The 17,502-nt window shown below is 38.4% G+C and overlaps 1 long non-coding RNA gene across 1 annotated transcript; it reads right to left on the reverse strand.

Annotated features, from left to right (window-relative positions):
* Nucleotides 1-5,981: 5,981 nt before the first annotated feature.
* Nucleotides 5,982-7,130, reverse strand: LOC144248499 (uncharacterized). Its single transcript, XR_014957108.1, has 3 exons — nt 7,042-7,130; nt 6,533-6,938; nt 5,982-6,378 (listed from the first exon to the last, which is right to left on the reverse strand). It is a non-coding gene; the product is annotated as an uncharacterized LOC144248499 (long non-coding RNA).
* Nucleotides 7,131-17,502: the final 10,372 nt, after the last annotated feature.

Here is a 17,502-nt window from a genome sequence, read left to right on the forward strand (position 1 = left end):
TTGCAGCATTGGTATACTTTTATTAACAAACCTAATCTTATTTTAAAAAACAAGTTTAGTGGATAAAGTAAGTGTAGTGTATTTATTATATTTTAATATTAGCAATGTTTTTATACAAACTTAACCAAAAAGTTTATTTAAATTAGCTGTCATCTAAATGGCTGGCTAGAGATTTGAAAATGTGCTAAATAATTATCATCATTTCTAAATTCTGCTTTTCCTCAGAAAGCTCCATCAGTGTTTGGGGAGCACTAGAAACCCATATGAAGTGCATTGTACTGAGCTGCACCACAAAAGTACCATGTCATCAGGGATTTGCACATAATTGTGCAGCAAATTCATTTATTTTCACTTGTCTGCAGGCACGTGCCTCACTTTTCCATAAACTTCATTCGTTTTCATGACACAGAGGTCTGATAAAACCTGATGGTCATTCTTACCTCTGTATTGATCAGTAATGCTACATCATTTTGAAACACTAACAATCAAGGGCCTTGCTGTGAGAGCTCATGAGTGTATTGAGTTAGAATGTTTCCCATTAATTTTTTTTTTTTCCAGTAATAACCTTGGTCCATTTGAGACATTGTTTAATAGCCCATAACTCCTGCTTTAATAGGAAACAATAATTGATTTCTACTTGTACTTGAATACTGTAGGCTGTAAATTTTAACACATTTAATACCCAGTTAACGATACACCTTTGGATATAGTAATGGCAGCAAAGTCTGGGCCTTCATTGTTTGCACATGCAAAAGATTTACAGGGTGTTTATTCAAATCATGTAGAGTACAAAGGAACTAATCATTTTCCTACAGGGAAAAAAAAAAAAAAAAAAACAAAGACAAAAAAACCAAACAAAACCCAAGAATGCAGTATAGCCAACTGTACATCGTGATTTGCTAACAACATGTACATCACCAAGCACAAATGTGTAAATAATACATACCTGCAGGAGATCAAATGGCACAAATGGGATTCAGGAAATCATCTGCAAGGAACAAAACCAGCAAGATGCAAAATATGTTGACTGGCCAATAACATCATCCCTGTTTCTTTTGCAGAGCAAGGCAGGACGACCACGTACTATCACTCATTGTTTAACCAGTAACTGCTAAGCAAGAGCTAGCCCTTGGCTGTATTGATAATAATCATCCATCAACTAATATCCTCACTTTTGAAGTTGGTTTATCAATATTTTCAGCATTCCTGTCCCACTGATCTCTGATTCCCTAGGTGATGTACAGATATACATTAATGAACTCATACTTCATAAGTTACTCAAACTTCATAAGTTTGAGGTGAGAAGGGATCTTTCCAGGATGTTGGCCACCCCCTCTACTCAAGGTGCCCATCTGGAGCAGCTTGCTAAGGACAGAACATAGTTTCATTTTTCTTTTGCAACAAATTTATGTGCAAGCAAAACATGGGGAATTACATAGAAATTTCACTCTTTGTTTGCTTGGAACCTCTTGATTTTTTCTTGCATACTTCACTGCTTACAGCAGCAATTCACTGGGATGTGTAAGAAGCTGATACTCCAGATGATTTAAATGAGTGGAGAACTGACTCCTAATACATTGATTCTGTATTTTTCTGATGATTGACTAATGACATGTAAGTGTAAAAGTTCTCTTTCTTAGGGATCCAAATGATATTTGAATACTACAGAACTCAAGCTTCACTCTTTCTTAATTGAAAGAAAATGTACTGCAACATAATCTTGTAATTCTGCTTCCTCTGTGGCAGACAGAAGAGATTAAAAGTATGTGTACATATGCAGTGTTAATTTGCAAAGTCATCCTTTCCTTGGGAGACAGCCACTTGTGTGAATTTTCTGGTCTAAATACCTGACAGAAGACACAGTTTCTAACACCACTATTTTCTGAAAATTATTTGGTTTTTATTTTATTAATATCACTCTCAGGAACAAGGGGTAAGAAGGGAAAAAAAACCAAAAACAAACAGGGAGGGAGGGAAAAAAAAAAAGAAAGAATGAACAAGCCTCCCTAAGAGTTTGCAATTTAGTAATCACATATATGGTCATAGAAATTACTGATTTCATGTGAATCTGCAGGTCAGTGCTTGCTTTTAAATAAGATTTGAGGAAGCACCAGGGCAGCAGGCAGAAGGGAAATGATCCACATTCTCTGTTAGTACTCCAGATCAAGAGGCTGAGATCAAGATACAACAGTCAATCCAGGGCTCTGGTGAGAGATGGGTGATGGAACACACAGAAGACATGGTTTAAGTGATTTTTCCTTAGATTTATGTATGTTTCAGATTTGGAAAGCAGCCACTTTTGATGTACATTGTCAGTCTGGATGCAATGCCAACAGAATGAAAGGCATGGTGGCTCTGCCACTAAACATTTTAGGTGAATGGAACAGGATGCAGTGGGGCAAGCAGAAACAGATGATAAATTTGTAATAAAACCAGCAACTAGTGCCTGTAGAACTCTCAAGAGTTCAACTTTGCATCCAATTCACATATACCTGAGTGAGTACTTTATCCAAGTTTAGGCAAGCCCGTGGCATTAGAGCTATATAAATAAATTTTTAGAGAAGTGGTGTCCATTGTTATGCAAGGTTTTTGGAACAGGCATTCTGTCTAGGTTTTGATAAGATTGTGCTCAAACCCCCAGAAAAATCCTGGGAAAATTAATATTTTAGTGGTTTTGTCATTATATTTGTTTTAAAATTGGGCTTTCTACTTTGTTTTTATGTATTATGGCACTGAATTATTAAATAGATGAAAAATTATGTGCTACACTAGGGTTTCAGATTTTATTGATTAGGGCATTTTACTCCTTAAAAAAGTTGATAGAATCTTTGATCTTTTTTTGTATTAAATAGGAACAAAAAATATTAACTGCATTTTATACACAAGCCCTACTTTGGGACAAGGATGCAGCATGATTTTTTTTTGAGATCTCTCCCTAGTTAATTTCATATCTCTTTTTCTTTCAGCCAAGTTTAATTACATCAGTTTTTCTGGACATCTATAAAATCAGATTTATAATTTGATTTTTTACTTGTGTTTTTCTGTTGAATTTAAATTGTGCTCTTTAATGATGCTTGACATACTGGTGCTGACAATGGCAGTTTAAAGAACCTGCAGCACATCTCCAGTCACAAGGTGCTTTTGCTGACATCACCTTGGAACATAGTATAATTGCAAAAATTTTTTAAGAATCACTCATTTACGTAACTGAGGAAACAAATAGCTGTAATCCTGAGTATCTGCTGTTTGTTTCACAGTTGTATTTTAGTTTTCTTCAGAAGTTTACAAGGGAGATATACATTATCTTTACACTAGGAGCTAATGTCTAAATAGGTTTTGTGTCACAAATGATGATTGCAACCCCTGAAGTCTAGAGAGATTTCTTGTTTGTAAAAAAATGCATACTAAACATTTATAGAGGTCCACCATCAAAACATATAATTTCCTCTCCTTCTGAGTATGATTTACCTTTATTTTTTTAACTAAACTGGAAAGCTAAAGCCATCCAAACAATAAGATGAGAACTGGTTTGGCCATGTTTCATTTCAAAATTGATACCATTCAATTAATATAATTTTTTATTTAAATTCTAAAATGTAAAAAAAAGTCATTATGGGATCTCAGATAGTTAAAGTTAAAATTAAGCAACAACAGCCAGAAATGTTTGGAGAAAAAAGGATTATGAAACATAATGAATGGACTGCGTGCTATGTGATGCAAAATCAACTTTATTAGATTAAATCTTCAAACTTGTTTTTTAAGATGTTCTGAGATAAGGCACAAATTATGATAATTAAAAGGGAAGGGGGGAATAGGAAAGGTAAGAAATTATAGATACTGAAAAAAATCATTCTATTGCTCACTGTTTCTCTCTGAAATAACACATAAATACTACATGGAATAAATCTGGACTCTGTTAAGAACACTGTATTTGACAACAAAGGCATTATTATGCCTTCAGAAAATCTGAAACACTTGATTCCCTGTACTCAGGGACCTCTCCTCTATGGACAGTTTTGATCTGCTTCTGAATTACTGTATGAAATAATTTCTTTTGGCCAAGAACAAACAAAGATGTTGCTCTAAAGTGGGTAGAATAATTTATTGGTTTTAACAGTACATTGTTTATTTGTTGGCTGGCCTGAAAACTGCAATGGAAAACCTGCAACATGGTAGTTGCAGACTTTGAAAGCTTTGCAGTTTTGAGTTGCAGGTTTGAAAGAGCCCTTTGTACACATTTCAGTCTAAATAAGAGGCAGGACAAAGTTCAGATGTGTTAGCAGTTTAGCTTTATATAGCTTAGTTTGTTTATTCACTCCTAGTAAGACAAAAAAAAGCAAAGGAAATTGAGTTCTGTAGAGACTTTTTTTGCCAACCGTTGTTACGATGACTTTTTTTTAGAGTGAAATAGGAAAATCTAGAGATAACACACACTGAACTATGGGGCAGACTTCATACTATTTACTATCTCTTGTTTTCAGTATCTTCCCCCAAAGGGAAGGTGGAAGAGGAATAATTCCAGTGATTTTGTAAGTCAAATTTCCTCTAATTATTTTTCAGGTCAAGGCCCTGAGCAACTTGCTTAATCAAAGACGTTGAACTGAATTATCTCCAAAAAAAGTTTCTTCCAATCTCACAAATTCCATGATTTTGTTTCTAAGAAAAGAATGAACAAAGTTGTAAACTGAGTGAGAGGAAGAAAAGAAACTGTTACATCTGGAACCAAAATGTGGTGTTAACAAAGGGCAGCTATACACCATTCCATCCTTTGAAAGTACCATACAATTAAAACAGAAGGGAAATCAAACAGGCTAAAAATCAGTTGGTTTTTATGCAGAATTAGCACTTAAGCCTCTGGACATTTTTCAGTTTGTTTGAACATGCTTGTTAATAGCTAATAGTGTTCCAAGCAAAAGTAATGCTTTTATAATATTTGCCTCTAAGTTTTCCTATTAACTTGGCACTCATTATTCTTTCTGTGAATAAATAGATTTACTACTCTAATTGTGTATTGCATGTGGGAGCTGTAAATAAGGTCCTCTATATGGAAACAGGAAATAGCTTTCCTGGAAGCTGTCCATGTTTGATTTGGTCTCTAGTTAGAGCTAACATTAATTCTTAAAGTACACACTGAGAGCAGATTTGTCCAAGGGATATTCTGAGGATGGTTAGGCTGATACCATAATACCAATGGCTGTGGCACAGAAACACCAAAAGTCTAAGGAAAGGTAAGTGCAGCTGCTTGTACTAAATAATCTGACCAACCTGAGAGGGTAGAGCTACCACCAGCTTCTCCAACACTTCAATACCTGGGAAACACATCATGTAATGACAAAAGGCTCTGATTCTTGTTATGATTTGGCTCTCTAGTAAATTAATCAGTTCAGCCATTGCTCTAAGGTGAAGTACTTGCAGATACTGGAGGAGCAAAACTGGACATGAGCTGGCAGTGTGAGTCTCCCAGCCCTGAACCCCCCACGCTGACCATGGGCAGCAGGGGAAGGGGATTCTGCTCCTCTGGCCCCTCAGGTGAGACCCCTCTGCAGAGCTGCTCCAGCTCTGCTTCAAGGAAGATATGGGTCTGCTGGAATGGGACTTAGAGGAGGGCTATGAACATCACCTAAGAGCTGGAACTGCTCTCTTAGAGGAAAGGGTGAGGTTGTTATCCTAAAGAACAGAAAACTCCAGGAAGCTTTATGGCAGCCCGTTTGATGTACAAAGGAGCCATGTAAGAAAGGTGCAGAGTAACATTTACCAAGGTCTGTAGGGACAGGACAAGCTTTAAACTGAAAGATGATGACTTTAGGTTGGACATAAGGAAGACAATCTCTATTATGAGGGTGAGGATGCCCTGGCACAGAGTGCCCAGATGTCATGGTTTGACACTGGCACAATGCCAGTGCCCCCATGAAAATGTGATCCCTACCTTGAATGCTGTGAAGTGGAATCTAGAATAGAGCAAAGCAGGCCCAAGCTTAATAACAGGAAAAAAACTTTATTAAACTACTACTACTAAAGAAAAGAGAAAACTAAAGAGGGGGGGAAAAAAACCACACAAAGATCAAATGAAAACCTTGCAAAACATTCCTCCCCCCACCACCCAACTCCAACAAACCACAGTGAGACACAATCTGGACCCCAATCAGGTTTCCACCCTCCAAGCAATCGATACTCAGTCCATCGAGGGAACAGAGTCTCTCCTGTGCCACAGACCCCCCCAAGAAACACAGCTCCACATCCTGTGTTTCCATGTCACACATGGCACCGCCCGGAGAAAAAGTTTGCCATGGTGACCCTTCTCCTTTCCATGCACAGTGCTCTCACCACCAATGCATGGATGGTCAGACTGCCTTTAGGATTTTTCCTTTCAAGGATGCCCTGCCAAGAGGGGAGAAAACAACAGTTCAGTTTTTCATTGTTTGGGACCACAGTCCCCCCCATTTTCCCCTGGGGCCGAGGGCTCAAGAACAGAGATCTTCTTCTCTTCTCTTCCCTTCCCAGGGCAAGGGGGCGCCACCACAAACCCCCTAACCTTTTCTCTGTTCACTCCACTTTTGTCTTTTTCTCAGCTGAAGCAGGTCTCTTGACTCACTGGCATCCTCCCAAAACACAGTCCCTCTTGACGGAGAAGATTTGGTTCAGGTTGTGGCTAACACGGAAAAGTCCAGCCAAAAGCCACTCCTTGTCCCCCTCCCATCCAGAATTCCTCCTTCCAACATCCCATCCCAGGGTCCAAGGTGTCCCTCTTCCTCTCTTTCAAACCGAGGAGGGGAAAGGAAAATTCACAAAGCTTTCATTTTCTCAAGAAAGGGTTAAAAGTCCGAACTCCCAGGATGGCTCGATGCCCGGACATCCAGCAACTCCCACACAACTGGGCACCTTGCAGCAGCTCCCCCCGCTCCTCCTTCCTTGCGGCTTTCCCTCTCGGGAGAGGAACTCTGGGGGGGGAAAATGGAGACATCCCAGATTTCTTCCACCCTTCCATCTGCAGGGGCCAGCCCGGTTCCAGTCCTTTCACCACCCTTGGGGCTTTCAGCCTACCTTTCTCAGGCCATGGGCTTCCCCTCCCCCACCCAGCTCGTGGCTGGGCGGGGGAAGGTCTGCACTGCACGCTGACCGGAACCAAAGAGAGCGAGTTCCCCTGGGAATTCTGCTTTCAACCCCTCTGTGTTCTCAGAGGCGTGTCTACTTTCAATTGGTCAATATCTAAATTGACCCCTTCCTTCCGGAAAAAATTATCTTTCCGTGTCAAACCACGACACCAGACAATCTGTGGCTGCCCCTGGATCCCTGGAAGAGTCCAAGGCCAGGTTGGATGGGGCTTGGAGCATCCTGGGCTAGTGGAAGTTGTCCCTGCCCATGGCAAGGAGATTAGAACCAGATAACCTTTAAAGGTCCATTTCAACTTGAAGTGCTCTGTGATTTGATGATTCTTGTTGCAAATGAACAGTGATAGTGCGAGGAAAAATAACTTCCACAAGAGTTTGTTTTCATATTTACAGTGACCAAAAATACGGCTTTAATCTTATGTTTCCAGACTATGGTCATTACTGAAGTAGAAGAAAAAGGGACTGAAAGAGAGGGAAGAGATAAATAAAAATCATACTTTATCTGTTGTTCAGGAGATAATGACTAGTAGATTAATAGTCCAAGAGACCAATCAGTCATAAATAGTTTTTGTGGAATTACAGAATATGCTGAGCTGGAAGGGAACCACAAGGATCATGCAGTTCAGCTCCTGGCCCTGCACAAGGCACCCCAATAATCCCATCCTGTGCATCCTTGAGAGCATTGTTGAAACCCCCCTGGAGCTGTGGCAGCCTTGGGGCCATGCCCATTCCCTGGGGAGCCTGGGCAGTGCTCAGCACCCTCTGCGGGAGGAACATTTTCCTGATATCCAGACTAAGCCTGCCCTGACCCAGCTCCAGACATTTCCTTGAGTCCCTGTCACAGAGAGCAGGGATCAGAGCTGCCCCTGCATTGCTCCTTGGGAGGATGTTGAGGATCTCAGCGAGGTCTCAGTCTGTGGATATTCTCAGTTCAGGCAGAGAGAAAACAGAGAGTTTCTAACCAGGCAGAAGCCTGGGAAACAGTTGAGAAAGAATGAAAAGAATTCTTTATCTCTCTTGTTGTTCGCATTGTTTATAGATAAGTTCTGCCACTGTGCATCATTCCCTGCACACCAATGATGTGTAATGTTTTACTTTAGGACCACTAGAATTGGTCTGGATGATTCTCTCTATAAAAGAGCAATGTATTTGAAATAAATCAGAGTTCTACTCTCAAGCCTTCTGAACAGGAGTTCTTTCATATCATCCTGCCCTCAACGGCATTATCAGTCTCCTCTGTGCAGCTGAACAAAGTGCCCTCAACTCTCCTCATACCTTCCAGACCTTCCCCCTCCTGTGGCCCATCTCTAACAGTTCAGCATAGTTTTGATATTGTGGCACCCAAAACTGCCCCCAGCACTCGTGGTGAGGCCACCCAGGAGCAGAGTGGGACAATCCCTGCCTGGCCTGGGCCTCGTGCCCCCAGGACAGGGATGTCCCTCCTGGCTGCCAGGGCTCTGCAGCCTCAGATCCAGCTGCCCATGGACCAGGAGCCCCAGGGCTCTTCCCACAGCTGCTCTCCAGCCTCCTGCTCCCCATACACACAGCCAGTGGGGCCAGGGCAGAACCAGCCCTTTCCCCTGTCAAACCCCATACAAGTGGTGCCTGCCCATCTTGCTCGGATTTTTCAGGGCCTCTCTGCCCTCGAGGATATTCTCTCAGAGTATAAATGTAGCAGCTTCCACTGCTTAATGAATTCAAGGAAGAACAAGTAAAACAAAAATGAATCAAGCATTTAGGGTACACACAGTCAGGGTATCCTGACTTCCTTTACAAATATTGCAGGCACTTCAGAAAACTTCACCTGCTTCTTGCATCATGAAGAATTCTTTGAAATTTATTGGCTAGAACTTTCTAAGTCTGAGATGTACTTAAGTGTAGTTTTGTTTTTAAAATCACACTCAGACATGCTACAAATGTCTAAATTTTCTATTTAAATTGAATTTAAGAAATAGCTTTCAATAGATACAATCCCCACAATGTAAAGTTGAAGAGAAATATTCCTAAGCCAGTTCAATATCTTTGTTGTCATTTCCTTTGAGAATAGTCCTGGAACAAAGGCATGAAATGATCTTGAGACTGATGCAATCTCAAAAATACATTGGGAAGTTACAGCAGATATATTCATCTTGTTCTAAACCAATAATTTACTTCCTCCCCAAATGTGGCTCAGCAACATGTGTTTATAAAATAATAGATATAAATATTGAAACAACAAAACATGTAATAAGATTAGACTAGCAGGTTTGTAAAATTGTGAGGCAAATCAGATTAATTTTTTTGTGTCTGCTAGGTATGAGATCAATGTCATAGGCAACTTTGTGATAATTTATATTATGGACGTACACTTTTGAAAATATTTAGCTTTTATTTATTTATTTATTTATTTATTTATTTATTTATGGTAACGGGATGTTGTTGGATTAAATTTTTAATTCTGTTAAGAAAGAAAAGGCTCAGGACCAAAAGTCTGTAATGTTTGTATGTCTCCAAAGCTGAGATAGTGGTTTTAATCTGAAGTTAGACTAATAGCTAATTAACTAATAGATAATTTTTGATTATCATACAGTTTACTGGTGGCCCCACTGAAGTTAAAAGAATGTTCATAATTTTCAGTTTAGATGTGCCTGTACAATTTATTTTACTGGGGCCTCTGTCGCTGACTTTGATTTCAGAAGTCTAAAACCAGCACAGATTTCAACACCTGCACGAAGGTCCCAATGTAGATGCTGGTTTTAATAGCTGAGGCCCTCATGCACTTGAAAGATATATTCTATTATATATTCTGTTTCTAAATTTTTAGATAAATTATTCTTTCCTTTGGCTATATTAAAGATTATGGAAATTGACAGATATTTGAATAGTGATTTATTTTTAAATGCCATTTTTATTGTAGCTTTAAAGAACTCCAAATCACAAGGCATCCAGTAATTATATTAAAAACTTTATGATGTCTCTCTATTCCACTGCTTGAAATATAAATTTTCCTTTGAGCAATCCGTAGCTGCTTTTTAATAAGAATATATCAATCTATGGTGCAATATATCAGTGCTTTCAGACCTGTTTGGGTTGCTTTACTTTATATAGATCAGCCTGAGAGGTTTTATAAGGAAATTTTAAATTTTGAACTTGAGAATCTAATAATATATCTGAGACAGAAAGTTTAGATCCAGATGTGACTTTTTAAAAATTCATCTGGTGTTCTCTTTTAGGATTATAAAGAGAAATATTCATATTAAAAATATTGAAAAAGGAAAACCTCTGTTTTTATGTATGTGTACATGCAAGAAGGAATAAATGGTCAAATGGTCAAACTTCACTGTTAATTTTGTCCTCTCCCTCCCAGTGCAAGAGCTGCATCAGCCCTTTACTCACCCATTAGGTACCAAATTTAAATATTTGTTGCTAAAAACATCTAAAATGGAGCCATAATCCTCTAGGATGTCCCTTGATGCTCATTTCTCTGACAGAGGGTTCTTTCCTTTTGGAGAGTGATCACAAAATGACTCAAGGATAAGGTGTTCGCAATACCATTCTAATTTTTTTTTTTAAATATTGTGCAGAAAAGTGATTTTCTAAAAACCACATGGCCCAGCTATAGTAATATGAGTATCATACATAGAATAGGTGGCTTATTTTCTGCTTTTCATAAGGGTGGATTTATAAATTGTTACTTCTTCCACGCAGAAATAAGGTCTAAATATTTTTTTTCTAGACCAGTATATGGCAGGGCTGCTCATCATTGACATCTTTTACTGATAGTGTAGAGATGGGATTTTAACAAACCTTATATTCATATGAACTGTAGAATTCTTATCCTACTCTCATCTCCAGCTTTCATGTCCCGTGTTGCCACCTTATAGAACACATGAAACCACATGAAAACACACCTGCAAGAGCTAAAATTGCTAATTCTTTTCCACTGCAACTGACACACTGAAGGCTGAATTTTTAAAGTTATACATTTGGAATTGCTTTCTCTAGCCACCTTCCATTTAAGATGCTTTTTCCTTTGTCCAAAACAGTGAACAAAAGTAAATCAGGCAGTATATTAAATAGCTGGAGACTGAATATCATCTACTATGTAGTGCTGAAGAATTATAGCCAGAATTTGGCATAAGGCTTACCTCTAATTCCCGTATACAATATTTTGTTAACATATATATATATATATATATATATATACTATACTACTCTCAGCATAATTCATTTTGATTTAGAAAAGTGAAGGAAACTTATCCAAACCTAAATGGGAAGAGTAGCAAGTCAGAAGAGAATCATCTGGATTGCTGACAAACTGGGACAAGTAATGGCTGTGGCATGGTCACTAATGCAGGCTGAAATAAGGTGCTTGTCCTCTCTTTATATGAGAGGGAGGATTAATGATAAGATCTGGAGCCAGGACAGTCTGTGCATCTGTTCAGTGGTTCAAATGCAGAAGAAACTGATTACAGAACAATATATTCTTAAAAGGAGAAAAGGCCCTGAGGCAACTAAGAGAATCCTCAAAATAAGCCTGGCAGCAGATGACACTGCACCTCCAATTTAAACCAGAGGGTGCAGAGAACCATTTTCTGGTGGGTTTCTAGTCCAGTTCAGCCTGTCATGTCCTCCCTGAAATCCTTTTAGAAAAGTACCCAAGAGCCAAATTCCTGTCTGATAGTCATACATCCATCTTTTACAGTGGTCTTCTGCTCATCTGTGTCCAGGGTCTGCTGTTGACCTCAGGTTGCTTTTTTTGCTCCCTGAAGTTAAACCTGATTAAGTAACAACAGGAAGAGAAAAGCAAACACTAAGAATAATTGGGTGATGTGACTTGAGCTATATCCAAGACCACAGGAAAGAGTGGAGGTCTGGGATTGCTATTCCCAAAGCAAATCTCTAGAGATCAAAGCAGAGCCAGACATCCATTTCAGGGTACAGACTACTTGTGCTGGGTGGAGTCAGAGCTCACAGATTATCCTGTTGCATCAAAGCCTATATAGATATCTACTAGACCAGGTTACTCCAAGTCCCACCCAAACCTGGCCTAGAACACTTCTGGGGAAGAGGCAGCCAGTTTTCTGGGAAGAATTGGTTCTCAGACAAAATATCTGGGTGACCCTGGCTATTAAACAAATGTACAACACCATCAATATACCACTGTTTTCCTAATCACAAAACTTCATTTCAGCTGCTTTTGATTGCTATCATTATAAGTTATTCAGAGCTTGAAAGCATCAATTAATGGTGAAGAACTAGAAATTTAAAAATGAGCATTTTTAAACTTTGGATTTTTGCAAGCTCTCATCTTTTCCATGGACTTGAAAGTTTGGCTTTCAAAAAGGAAGTTGAAAAATATCTGAAACATTATGGCTTTCCAAGTATTCTCAGTCATATTTATATATGCTGTAAATTAAAATTCACCCATGGCTTACTGGAATTAGACGATATTGCAGGTAATTTAGGCATGTAGACTCTTATTTCTTGAGATTTATAAAGAGGTCAGCCTAGTTTGTTTGCACTGCATATCTAATGTCTTGAGATTTTTATAGTTCTTTCTTTTCTTTCTGGTACTGGATTATCATTATCAATTTGAAGGATTAAAGGCATCAAAGACGTATTCCTCCATTTTTGTGTTTTGCTTATACTTTCCCTTATCTATCTTTTCTATGCTGCAGAGAACATCTCTTTAGCTCAAAAACTGACATATTTAAACTACTTTTCCCTTTAAAAATATATGTACATTTGTACATTTAATGAAAGGTTTTGAGAGGTTCCTGACTGTTGCATTTCAGTGACATGGAGACATAAGTACAGACAATGTGCAGAAGGTTGGGAGGAGGTGAAACACTATTTCTAGCCAAAGTGCTGAAAAATTATTAGCTGCCAAAGATAAAGAGATTTTTAAGTGTATTTTAAAAGTTATCTCTTATTTTTCACTGTGTGTGTAAGTTTATGGTGGTACTCTCAGTCTCACTTTGACAAACCCTGCCTTTATTCTCAATACCAGTTTGCCAAAATTTTATTTATCTCTTTTGTAGGCTGCAGTCCACATCTGTAGGACTCTGGTGAACTATTTCTCGCCCTTCTATCTAGATCCTGGGCTTATTCTCTTTCTGTTCTTGGATCTGGCAAGGAAATGGAAGACAATACCCAGCTCTAGATGGTGCAGAATCCACATGCTGTCGTGCAAGGCAGGAACTGTTATTTGCTATGAATGGAACTGGTTTTCTGTGGACTATTGAAGATGCTGCTCCTTCCACCAGTCACATGTAAAATGGACAAGGAGGCTGCTGACTGTAAGCAGGGATTTCTGTTTCAAAGAGGGCTGCAACTGCATGGGAATGTGCAATTGTTAGCCACCACTGTGGCATTCACTTGCCAAGGAATTGGCAGGGTGGGCAAAACAATCAAAACAAGAAAACATCATTACTGATAGATCAGCACTCTTAATGTCTTACCCAATAGCTCTACCACCTGTAGGGAGGCCTCTTTCTCCTCTTAATTATTCTTCACTTTACCATCTCATGGCCACTACAGCAAATAACTCCTTTGACCTTCACAAGAAGGTCCTCATTGTTGGTTGCATGAGGTGCCACAAAGTATATTTGCATGTTGCTTACCATTTGAGTGAGGAAATTGATGTTTTCCAGGAATCTTCTGGATTGCTCATGCCATGCTTTGGTGTTACTTCAGTGGATGTCAGGGTGGTTGAAAAAGCCCATGAGGACCAGAGCTGCTCCTATCTGTCTATAGAAGTCCTCATCCACTTGCACTTTCCAGTCAGGCAGCCTAGAGCAGACCTTTACCTGCCTCCTCCAACCCATGAACTCTCCCTTGTCTCCTCATCCATCCTCTGGCCTTCAGCACCCTCAGTGTTTTCTCACATGAAAGGTGAGGCTCATTTCCCTCTGCATCCTCTCACTCCTACAGAGCCTGCATCTCTTCACTGCAATGCTCTGATCATGGCAGCCTTTCCACCTTGTCTCCATGATCCCAAGACTAGATCCCTACAGTTGCACAGAGAAATTAGGGAGGGTAATTTACCTGGGTTTTTTTCTGCACACCCATCTGGACTCCAGTTAGACATATAAAACAATTCTGTCATTTTTTATTTCATGCCATTATATTTTAACACAAATCATCTGAGCACAGTCACTGAGACATACAACACACCTTTAATATAATCTGACTCTGCTGACTCCTTTTTAGTACTTTTTTCTATTAGTGGGTCACTCCAGCTCAGGATATTCTGTGATTCTATGTTTTCTTTTTCTATGTTACTGAATTGTTACACTTGTAAAAGCATGTTTCATGAAGATTCAGTTTCCTGCACTTGAATTGAGGGAAAACCTATTGAAAACCCCTAAATTTGTGTTCTTTTATTGATCTAAGATACACAGCTTCACAACAAACAGCTGAAAAAAACCCCACATTAATCTCTTCTGGGGTAAAGAAACCCATCAGCTGCCTAACGCAATGAAGCAGTGACAGATTTGGGTTGTTTGGCTCATCGTCTCTGTTTACCATACAGTTTAAGATATTGAACTATGTAATTAATGATTTGTTAAAATATAATCTCCTTGGATTACCTTTCATTGTCAGTGCAGCAGAAAACATGATCATTCCTCTTAAGGGCTTAGTAAGAGAATTATCTATACTTTAAAGAGAGTTAAATTCATAGCTTCCTGAAAAGAATTTTATTTTCCCAATTACCTTTTATCTTTCTGCAGTTTTCCATTAGAAGGTAAAATAACATCATCTATCTCTGTTAGGCACCATGGCCTAGAAAAATATTGCTGAACCTTGGATGTCATTAGGATTAAATATTTTTTCTCTTCTTGTTTCGGGAAAACTGATACTTGCTTTTGAAAAGATAGATACAAGCTGGGTGTCACTTTGATTAATTAGATCCTGACCTCTTCTCTTTCCAGTCTTACAAAGATATCTGTTGGTTTTATTTTTTAACACGGATTACTAAAATTAATCCAACACACATTTTAAGAGAGAGAAAGATGAGACGATGGTTAATAACTTAACAATGCAAAAATCAAACTATAAAACAAGTTTACCCTCCTAGTTTTAGTGTAAACTCTAGCCAGCCAGCGATTTGGGTTTTTTAAAGATGGGATAAAAGTGATTTGTTTTGTTTTCTCTTCTGGCACAAGCCTATGTGCACTAGATGGTATAGCTAAAAGCACCAACCCAGAGGCATCTTTACAAATAGTTTGGCTCAACAAAGAGGTTTAAAAGGATTCTTTCAGGATGTAGAATTCCATAGCAACAAGTCCCCATTGCTTTCAGTAGATTCTGGCTGCATGACAAGCTGAGTTTAATGTCTGTATATATGCTGTATGACTATGTAGATTACACAATATGCATGTATATATATGTGTGTGTGTACAAAGAATTTGCAGAAAAACTTAAAAAACTTATCTGCTCTCTTCCTCACTATGATGCAACAATAGCTTTGGAGCTCCAAAACATCAGAAGATGCTCTTATAGTAACTGACAGAATTTTACATCCCTCTAACATAATGCCACAGTTGTTCTCTTAGTCAGAGCAGGGTGCTGACAACACCAAGGTTGTGGAGTCAATCCCCACATGGGCCATTCACTTCAGGGTTGGACTCAGATTTTTTGGGTCCCTCCCAGCACATAATATTCTGTGATCCTTCAGAGGTCTCCAATTCTCATGTCTGTCCAAAAGAGAAGTCCATTTCCCTCATCTAATGCCAGTAAATTGTGTCCTGTCTATCCACAGAGTGCAGTTATTTAACAGAACAACTGGAGATCCCTCGAGAGCTGGTGTAGCAGTCTTCCCTAAATTATGTGTGCCAGGATTTTATCATGGCTGGTTTCCAGTAGCTTTAGTACCTGACTTTTGTTACTTCCCTTGGGAAATGCTTCAGCAGTCAAAATCTCTCTATTAAGAAAACTTTCTTTGATAACTTCAGTCTGAATTTGCTAAACTCGGGGAGAGAAAGAGAAGTGTGTAAGGTGTCTAAGCCATGAAGTCTAGAGTTCAGGATATGAAGGTTAGAGTTCAGCAAATGTTCCCAGCCTTTTTTAAAAGTTTCCCTAAAATCTATGTACATGGCACAGTTTTTGTGCTCTTCTGAACATAGGTGGCCTTCAAAGTGTGAGCCTGAACAGATATTTCTTTTTTGGCTGGGGAAAAGAAACCTATATTCTTTTAAAAACAGACCACCTTTGTGTGATGAACAATTTTTTTTTTGTCTGGTGTATAAAAATACATCCACATATTTTTGCTTGTATTCTCAATGAAGATTTATACATCTTATATAATATACAAAATTAGGGATGCAATGCACTGAGAGCTCAGAGCTGCCCTACACAAACTATACATCAACTGGTACTAATTAATTCCTTCTGCTCTCTCATGTTATCTCGTTCAAACTCTGTCTAGCATATTTCTCAGTATTTCTAAATGTGATATGCTTTCACATAACTATTGACATTCTTAGCAGGCAAGTCAAAACAGTTCTACAGTCACACTCAATTTTCCATTTTTCAAGGCTGTAATGGTTTTTAGAAATAGGTATTAAAAAGGAAAATATACAGTTAATATGAAATTTACAGCAAGCAGTTATTTAGTTGTTTTCAAAACCCAAGCTGTCTCTGTTAATCTTGCAAAAAGTAAACAGCTTGAGATATATATATATATATTTATCATAATATGCTACTTACTATATTTGGTAGAAAAAAATATATATAAATTTTAAATGCATGTATATAAAAAGATTCCTTGAGCTTTCTTTTCAAAATGCCTCCAGTTCATTTTTTCACAGTGCAAAAGCACACAGCTTATAGATTGTGTACTTTTAAAGCATCAAGAAGCCAGTTTCAGATTTTCTAAGTGAAATAATACTGAAATTCTTCTAAGATTCATTACCAAGCTACATTAACTCACTATTTAGTTATTAACTTACTTCTTTAAAAGTATTTCTGTGATAGCAAAAAACATAAATGCTTCTGTATCTGTGATATTAACTGCTGTAACATTTATGCCAAATCCTAGTAATACATGAAGCTTATCTTGGATAGAAAAGCCACTGAGTTAAGTAGCAGCAGCATATGTTTTTCTAGCACAGAGATGTTGTATAATTAATATAATAAATAGCTCTGGTCCAGCATGCAAGATTTGTTGCATCTTGTTGTGCAATTCATACACGTTAAATCAGTGCTGACTCATTTTCCAATGTATGAATGAGCAAGCAGACACAGGAAGCTTAGTCAACTTTAATCAATTTTTAAAAATTATTTAGCATCTCTAGTAAAGCATATTGCACAGAGGAGTAATGGCAGGCAAAATGTAAACAGGGAATATATGCCCTCATAATAGGGGACAGCAATTAGAGATTACCTTGACCACAGAACTTTTGAAACT

This window comes from Lonchura striata, chromosome 8 (genome assembly GCF_050655825.1).
Source record: "Lonchura striata isolate lonStrDom1 chromosome 8, ASM5065582v1, whole genome shotgun sequence".
In the NCBI taxonomy this organism is placed as follows: Eukaryota; Metazoa; Chordata; class Aves; order Passeriformes; family Estrildidae; genus Lonchura; species Lonchura striata.